The sequence below is a fragment of the Triticum dicoccoides genome, chromosome 1B, assembly GCF_002162155.2.
Source record: "Triticum dicoccoides isolate Atlit2015 ecotype Zavitan chromosome 1B, WEW_v2.0, whole genome shotgun sequence".
In the NCBI taxonomy this organism is placed as follows: domain Eukaryota; kingdom Viridiplantae; phylum Streptophyta; class Magnoliopsida; order Poales; family Poaceae; genus Triticum; species Triticum dicoccoides.
The window spans coordinates 207,968,345-207,976,212 of NC_041381.1; positions in this window are offsets into that span (position 1 = coordinate 207,968,345).

Sequence of the window (7,868 nt, forward strand, 5' to 3'; positions counted from 1 at the left end):
TGGTGCCATCTGAAGCTCACTGACTGGCGTCTTGCTTTTGTCTGGAAGAGGTTGGCAAGGCTCCAGGAACTGGGGATGATGGCGCCAATGGTGGTGAAGGAATTCGTGAAGCAGCGCCTTGCTCCCCTCCAGCGCCATTCTCGCCCGATGTGGGACTTCACCGGCGCTGGAGACCCGATGAGGCTGCCGATGCCGTCGCTTGCTATCGGTACCTTGAGCGTGGTGCTTAAGCTGCTGACTGGCGAGCCCGAGCCTGCTGACCTCCCAGGGGGTGGCTGCCTTCTTTATCTGGGCTCAAACAAGGAGGCCTTCGCGGGGCAGATGCCCTGTTTGATGAGTGGGGGTTGTTTCCCGAGGGCATTGAGGGGCCCCGTGAGAATCCAGTCTTCGTGGCTCCTCTCCTGATTGACCTTGCTACATGCGCCCCAAGTGTGGAAGTAGGGGGACGTGCGCCTCCGTCAGCTGTTGAGAACTCCTCCGGAGGCTCAGCCTCGTTAGAGGCTCAGGAGCCTCAAGCTTCCGGGGTTCCAGCAGGGGCTGCTGCAGAGCCTGCGCAACAGCAGGCTCCAGAGGCAGGGGCCTCTGACGGCCGAGACGGTGGCTCCAGAGCTGCTGCTGGCGACGAGGAGCCCACCAATGGCCCCAGAGCCGTGAGCCAGGAGGCCATGCTAGGCGCCCCTACCCTTGGGACCTCTGCTCCAGATATCACGTCGGACGCTCCCCCTCCTGAGGATCGCCCGTCGAGGCCAGGTCGGTGCCGCCTGTGCCTTGAGTCGCTCCTGAAGAGGAAGAGGTCCCCGTGCCGCGACGATGGCACCCATCGGCCGCTGAAGCCGAGGAGATATGTGACTGCCGATGAGTAAGTACCTTCGCTCCTGATCTCCGAGCACACTGCATTTTCTCATCGCTGGGGTTTTGCAGGATCTTCATGAAGAAAAAACCTCGGGAGGCGAAGACCCCCAAGAGCCCTAGGGCGGTGCAGGCGTGCAACCCCCAGCACACTGAGCCTGCGCAAGGTATGAGTCCGGCTCCTTCCAACTTGACACCGCGAGGGTGCATCGGGACCAAGCCCCATGTTCTCTCCCCCCGCGACTCTATCCGCGAGGTGAATGGTGCCCAGGTGATCCTCCCTCTTATCCTTGCCAGCAGGGGGCATCCTCTAGGCAGCCTTCGTCTTCAAGCTGCGGAGCCCCACCAGCCAGCCCCCAGCCGGCGACTGGCGGAGCCCCCAGCGCCTCCCAAGCAACCTCTGGAGCCAGTGAAGATCTTGGCGACGAGCTCGCGCTTGCTCGTGGGCGCAGCATGGTGTGCTTCGGGTTCTTTGGTGAAGCGATGCTCGCGATGGTCCATCTTGGCGGGGAGCTCGCCAACATCGATACCAGGCTTGAAGTAGAGAACCACCGCTTGGAGGGTGAATGGCAGCGGTTGAAGGTGGCCATCAACCTTGGGAAGCTTTAGCGAGACAAGGCCGAAGTGCGCGTGGAGGCCTCACTCGTGGATTCTCAAAAAGCTTGCGCTCGCTCCATGGAAGAGGCCGAGGTAGCCAACCTCCATCATGTGGTGGTTGAGGAGCGGGAGCGAGATCTTCTGTCTTCGAGTGTTGCCCTGCTGCGCGAAATCGAGGAGCGTCGCGCCCTGCTGGCCTCCACACCAAGTGAGGTGGCCCTTGTCGAGGCGGAGCTCCTGAGGCGCCATGAGGACTTGACGCTGGAGGCCGTGGATCATAGCTTGGCGCTTGAAAGGATGGAGGTGAGGGAGCGGCAGGCCGCCGCGGCTGAGGATGTTGTCGCCGCCCGAGAAGCTCAGGTCAAGGTGGAGGTGGAGGAGAAGGCGGCGAAGGCACGTGCTGAGCTGGCCGAGGGGCACCGCCTGGACCTAGAGCTGCTCAAGGCTGAGTTTGAGGGCCGGACCTCCGTCCCGAAGACCGAGCTGCAGGCGGTGAAGCAGTGCAAGGACGCTGCCCAGGAAGCCCTGGCTTCTTCCGAACATCCTGGATTCTGCTCGCGCCGAGATATCCTCTCTCCAGAAGCAGGCCGAGGACATCGCCTCCCTCCTAGAGAAGGATTTGAGTGAAAAGTGCCACCGCCTGACGCTAGAGCGCGAACACGGCCCCATGCTCCAGGGTCTGCGCGTCAGAGCCAACAATGCCTTGGGTGCTGTTTGCGATGAGAGCGCTCCTCACCCGCACGAGAGCGACTATGCCAGCCATCTTCGCTTCTTCACTGATATCGTGACCCACCTGGAGGACCAGGCCACAAAAGCCCGCCAGGTCATCAAGGAGAGGAGCCGGGGCCTCCTTGGGCGCACGCTCTCGCGCATCTTCAGCAACCTCCTGAACCTTGACTCCCACTTCGACTTCAACACCATGCTAGCCCCTGTGCCTGCGGCCACCCAAGACAAGCTTGCCAAGTGGATGGACGGTCAGGTGGATGCTCTGGTGAAGGAGCTGACTCCTGAGGATGACACGGCTGTGCTCGCAGCTGAAGCGATGGCGCGGGTGGAGATGACGAGGAGGGTGGCAGCTTCAGCACAATCAGCATGGATGGGAGTGACGAAGGAGGCGCGTCCAGCTAGGCCTGTATTTATTTTACTTTCACCTGTATGAAAACTCGAGCGCATCCTTGTGAGAGCATTTTGAAAAGGGGGTGCCCCTTATGATATATGAGATTGCTAAATGCTTTTGAAGTAACACCCGGAGGGGGGGCAACAAGGTTGCGGGCCGATGAACAAGATAGTTGTTTTTAACTTATCTTGGATTTCGTGGGTCCTGAGTGAGGCTTGATGCCGCGGCAGCACCCCTTCTCCTGAGGCAAGCCTGCAGCTAGCACGCGAGGCCCGGTAGCTCTCGAGGGGCCTGCTGGCCTGCCGTGGAGTGCCTCGTGAGGAGCCAACTGCCAGATTGTGGCAAGGTGGGCGCGCGGGGCGGCCGCACCTTCAAGCCCCCGAGGGGAGCAATTAGCGCTAGCTTGTACACCGTACCCAGCCCCCGCTCGTGAGGTACTAGAGGGTAGGGTACTGGTAATGAGCTCCAAGAAAAGAACACAAGAAGTGAAGGCAAGAGAGCGACACGAGAAAAAGAAACCCCCCCCCTCGTTTTATAAACGCACAGAAAACAAACTGCTTCAAAAAGTCGGCAAGCGAGTACAAAAATAGAGGCAAAAAGCAGGCGGCCGCGTCCGGCGCCTAACTGGTATTCAGTCTTCAGTCTTCGGTCTTCTCACCACCGCGGAGCTAAGTGATTCCACTGGCTGGGCATAGTCATTGGGGACAGTGTCGACGGCCAGCGCAGAGCATGCATGGTGCTTCCACTAGGACATGGGTGGGAGCCCCCTTGAGGCCCCAGGGCGGCACTCAGGAGACTCCGGGGCGTGTACAGCCCCACTCATTATTACATGAGAGTGTCACGAGTGGAGACCTTCACAGGACAGAGCCTTGCTTCATGTCGCCTGACGAGGACCCCGCCATGCGCCGCCCCTGACCATCGTTGGGGAGACCAGAAACCAGGACAAGACCAAGGGGCCAAGGGGACACTGATGGCGTCCTCGGCGATCGTAGGCCCCGTGCCGAGGGGAAGGGCACGCCGGTGCCTTCCCCGGCAGGGAACTTACCTCCAGGCTGGATCCTGCTCCGTGCAGCGCGAGGAGGTCCCTGCCGCTGGGCTTCCCCCGCGCTGCTCCCAACGTCCTTCGCGCTCCTGAGGAGGGTTCGCCGTCCTGAGGGTCCTGGTGGTCGCCTCGTCTTGGTTTACCTGCGATCCATGGTTAGTGTAAGCGTGCCCCTGCAGCGTTAACTATACCTAGAGGCTGCCACTGTTGGGCACATCGGCAGGGCTTGGTGGTGGTTCGAAGGAGAGCTCGGATTCGTGTATGTCCAGCGCCCAGCCTGGCGTGGGGGATCGGCTGGGGCCCTCTCCCAGCGCGTGCCATGGATACATCACGACCGGAACGTAGGCTTCCGGGATGTTCACACCAGAGGCGCCGCCCAGCCTCCTAATGCTCTCGCTCCCTTCTGCCATCCTCTGGTCCTGCTGGCCAGGGGCCGGCACTCCAGCGCGACCCCTGGGGGTGTCGTCTGAAGCAGCCCCGTGCCAAGGGGGCACGTTTGGGGCGGCACGGGCTACTCCACGAGGCTGATTGGCGTCGAGAGGCTCTCCGTGGCCCCTGGGAGAGGGCGCGCGGCTGTGTTGGGGATGAGCGCGCGCCCCCAACATCGCCTGCGACATGGGGAGGGTGCAGAACGACGTCGCGCCACTTCATGCCGCATCTAGCAGCTCAGTGACCCGCTCCAACAAGGCGTCGCATCCGCTCTCAAGCAGCCTGCACCATAGAAGCTCACGGGCCATGATGACCGCCGCCCGCATGTTCGCTTGTTCCCTGTGCGAGTGCGGAGCAGTTGCTGCAGCGTAGTTCACAGATCGCGCAGCTGCGCGGCTATAGGGCGGCACCAGAGGAGAAGGATGCGCCACGCGCCCCCCGCGGCCGGTCGCCCCCGGCAGAACGCGGGTCGCGAGCAGGGAAAAGTGGAGGTCATCTTCGTCGGTGGGTGTTGCCGAGGAGGTCTGGACGACCCAGTGCTCGACGTGGACTCTTGGGGCGTCGGCCATGGCTTTGGTGGAGCGGAGGGGACCGGTCGATGGAAGAGGAGATCCGACGCACCCCTACCTGGTGCGCCAAATGTCAGATTTCAGGATCCGGCAACCCGTGAGAGGTTCGAACACTTGGGTGCGTGCGGAGATCTCAACCTGCCCAGCCTGCCTACTCGTGATCCTCCCTAGCCTAGCGCGTAGAGCTCACAGAGACACAAAGACACAGAGATTTATACTGGTTCGGGCCACCGTTGTGGTGTAATACCCTACTCCAGTGTGGTGTGGTGGATTGCCTCGAGGGGCTATGGATGAACTAGTACAAAGGATGAACCAGCCTCAGGAGGTGAGGTGTTCTTGAGCTGGTGTGGTGCTTGGGGTGGAATTGATCTCTCTCCTTGCTATGGTGGTGGCTAAGTCCTATATATAGTGGCCTTGGTCCTCTTCCCAAATATGAGCGGGAAGGGATTCCACAACGGGATTTGAAAGGGGACAAGTAGTATAGTCTATCCTAAAAAAGTAGTCTTCGCCTGCGAAAAGCCTCTGGTCGTGATGCTGCAGTGGGCTCGGTGATGACCTCCGTCTTGTCGTCCTGGCGGTCTTGGTCTCGTTGCACAAGAATGGAAACCTTTGGTTGATTCCTCCGGACTCCGCGCCTGTGGCTTGGCTCCCTTGCACCGATATGAAATTGGCAAACAGTTGCTTGATATGAAATGTGAATTTGTGTCATGGAACTTTGCAAACGGTTCTAGCAGTAAAAGCACTTGTGATGGATAGCCCAATGTCATACAATTTTCTTCATCAAATAGTGCGTGATTTAGTTGAATAAAAGAAAATGGTTAACCGAGGCAGAGCGTGTGTGATAGTTACACCTATCACACACGAGGCTATACATAAAACGGTGTGGGATGTATATACGAACGGAAACGTTTCCATGGATTGACCGTGCGGGATTTACATACGAGCGGAAACGTTTTCCCTGGATTGACTGTGTGGGATGTACATAAGAATAGAAACGTATTCCTTGGATTGACTGTGTGGAATGTACATAACAAATGGAAACGTTTGTTTGGGACTGACTGTGTGGGACGTACTTACAACCAGAACCGATTGGGCCTGGATAACCGTATTTTTCATCGCTCGCCGTCGCATACGACCTCATTTTGCCAAGCATGTGTGACCGGACAGCCTATCCTCGACGGTTTCTGGGTCATGTGGGGAGGCCCCACTATCACACACACTCACTTGACGACGGTTCAAAACGCCATCGTGGAAAGGGGTTAAAAATCATTAGTATAGCACCTCGTTGTACCAGTGGGGGCTCGAGGGCTCGAATACATAACTCAAATACAAACAAGTCAGCGGAAGCAATAATATTGAGTACATACATAAAGTTAAACAAGTCTGCCTTAAGAAGGCTAGCACAAAAGCAACAGCGATCGAAAAGGTAAGGACTCCTGCCTGGGAGCCTCCTAACTACTCCTGGCCATCGGTGGCCTCCATGTAGTAGTAGGCACCCTCGGGGTAGTAGTAGTCATTGGCAGTGGCATATGGCTTCTAGGATCCGCCATCTGATCACAGCAATCCGGTATAGGGGGAAAAGAGGTAGCAAAGCAACCGTGAGTACTCATCCAAAGTACTCGCAAGGCTTACATAAAATCTACACTACATATGCATCGTTATCAATAAAAGGGGTAGTATCTTTGGACTGAACTATAGAATACCAGAATAAGGGGGGAGAAGCTAGTCCTGTCGAAGACTATATCTTCTGGCAACCACCATCTTGAAGCAATAGGAGAGAGTAGCTGGAATGTAATAAGTATCATTGTATAGCATAATCCTACCCGAAGATCCTCTCCTCGTCTCCCTATGAGAGAGCGATCACCGGGTTGTACCTGTCACTTATCTGGATGTGTTTTATTAAGTACCTAGTTTTAGTAGTTTACAAATCCAAGTCATCCTATTACCATGGACATGGCTATCAGAATAGATTAACTTCCCTACAATGGTGCACCACATTACCCAACACGCTCGATCACTCTGGCTGGACACACTTTCTTGTGTAATGCCTGGCCTAGGAAGATCAACACGTCATAGCCCTACCTAGGCTCTAGAGAGGTCTGCACGCCGGTCTACATCCTAAGTGTGCAGGGGCCTTAGGCCCATCGCCCGTTGTAGTCCTCCACGTTGTGAGGACTGCTGATATCAGTCCTGGCAACCTCCTTATACAAGGTTGGTGCTTACGCGGACCACCCGGGCGCGTGACGCTCAATTGTGACATTTGAAAAGCTTTCGGGAGAAATTGTACAACTCCGAGTGCCCATAACTCATCCGACATGGCGGTTAGTGCGAAAAGGCTAGCTGTCGGTGTCAAAACTGGCGGATCTCGGGTAGGGGGTCCCGAACTGTGCGTCTAAGGCTAATGGTAATAGGACGCGGGGGACACAATGTTTACCCAGGTTCGGGCCCTCTCTATGGAGGTAATACACCACTTCCTGCTTGATTGATCTTGATGAATATGAGTATTACAACAGTTGATCTACCACGAGAACGTAATGGCTAAACCCTAGAAGCCTAGCCTATGAGATTATGATTGTTGTCCTACGGACTAAACCCTCCGGTTTATATAGACATCGGACGGGGCTAGGGTTACAGAAAGTTGGTTAAAGAGAAGGAATCTACATATCTGAATCGCCAAGCTTGCCTTCCACGCAAAGCAGAGTCCCATCTGGACACGGGGAGAAATCTTCTATTTGGTATCTTCATAGCCCAATAGTCCGGCCCAAGTATATAGTCTGGCTATCCGAGGACCCCTTAATCCAGGACTCCCTCAGTAGCCCCTGAACCGGGCTTCAATGACAATGAGTTTTGCGTGCAGATTGTCTTCGGCATTGCAAGGCGGGTTCCTTCTCCGAATACTTCAAAGTTGATTTCGAACATAAGAATCGTGTCCGGCTCTGCAAAACAAGTTCCACACACAACCTTAGAGAGTATAATATTTTCACGAGTCCAATCCGCTGAGAACTTTTCGTAGCATGACATCACGCCACTGCCCGGTCATTACTCGAACCATTCTTTAGCCTGTCGTTCTGTATTTTGAGGTGCGGTTTTATTGGCACGACATGTCAAAGCAGAGATCATGTCCCCTTATCACGGGATTCTTGTCACATCCCTAGTTCTGGTTTGCTCTAGGTTAGCTAGTCATGTGTTGCATCATGTTTAAATTCTTTTGAATTTGAAATGGGGATTGATCAAACCCTAGCATCAATGAAATTCAAACAGGTTC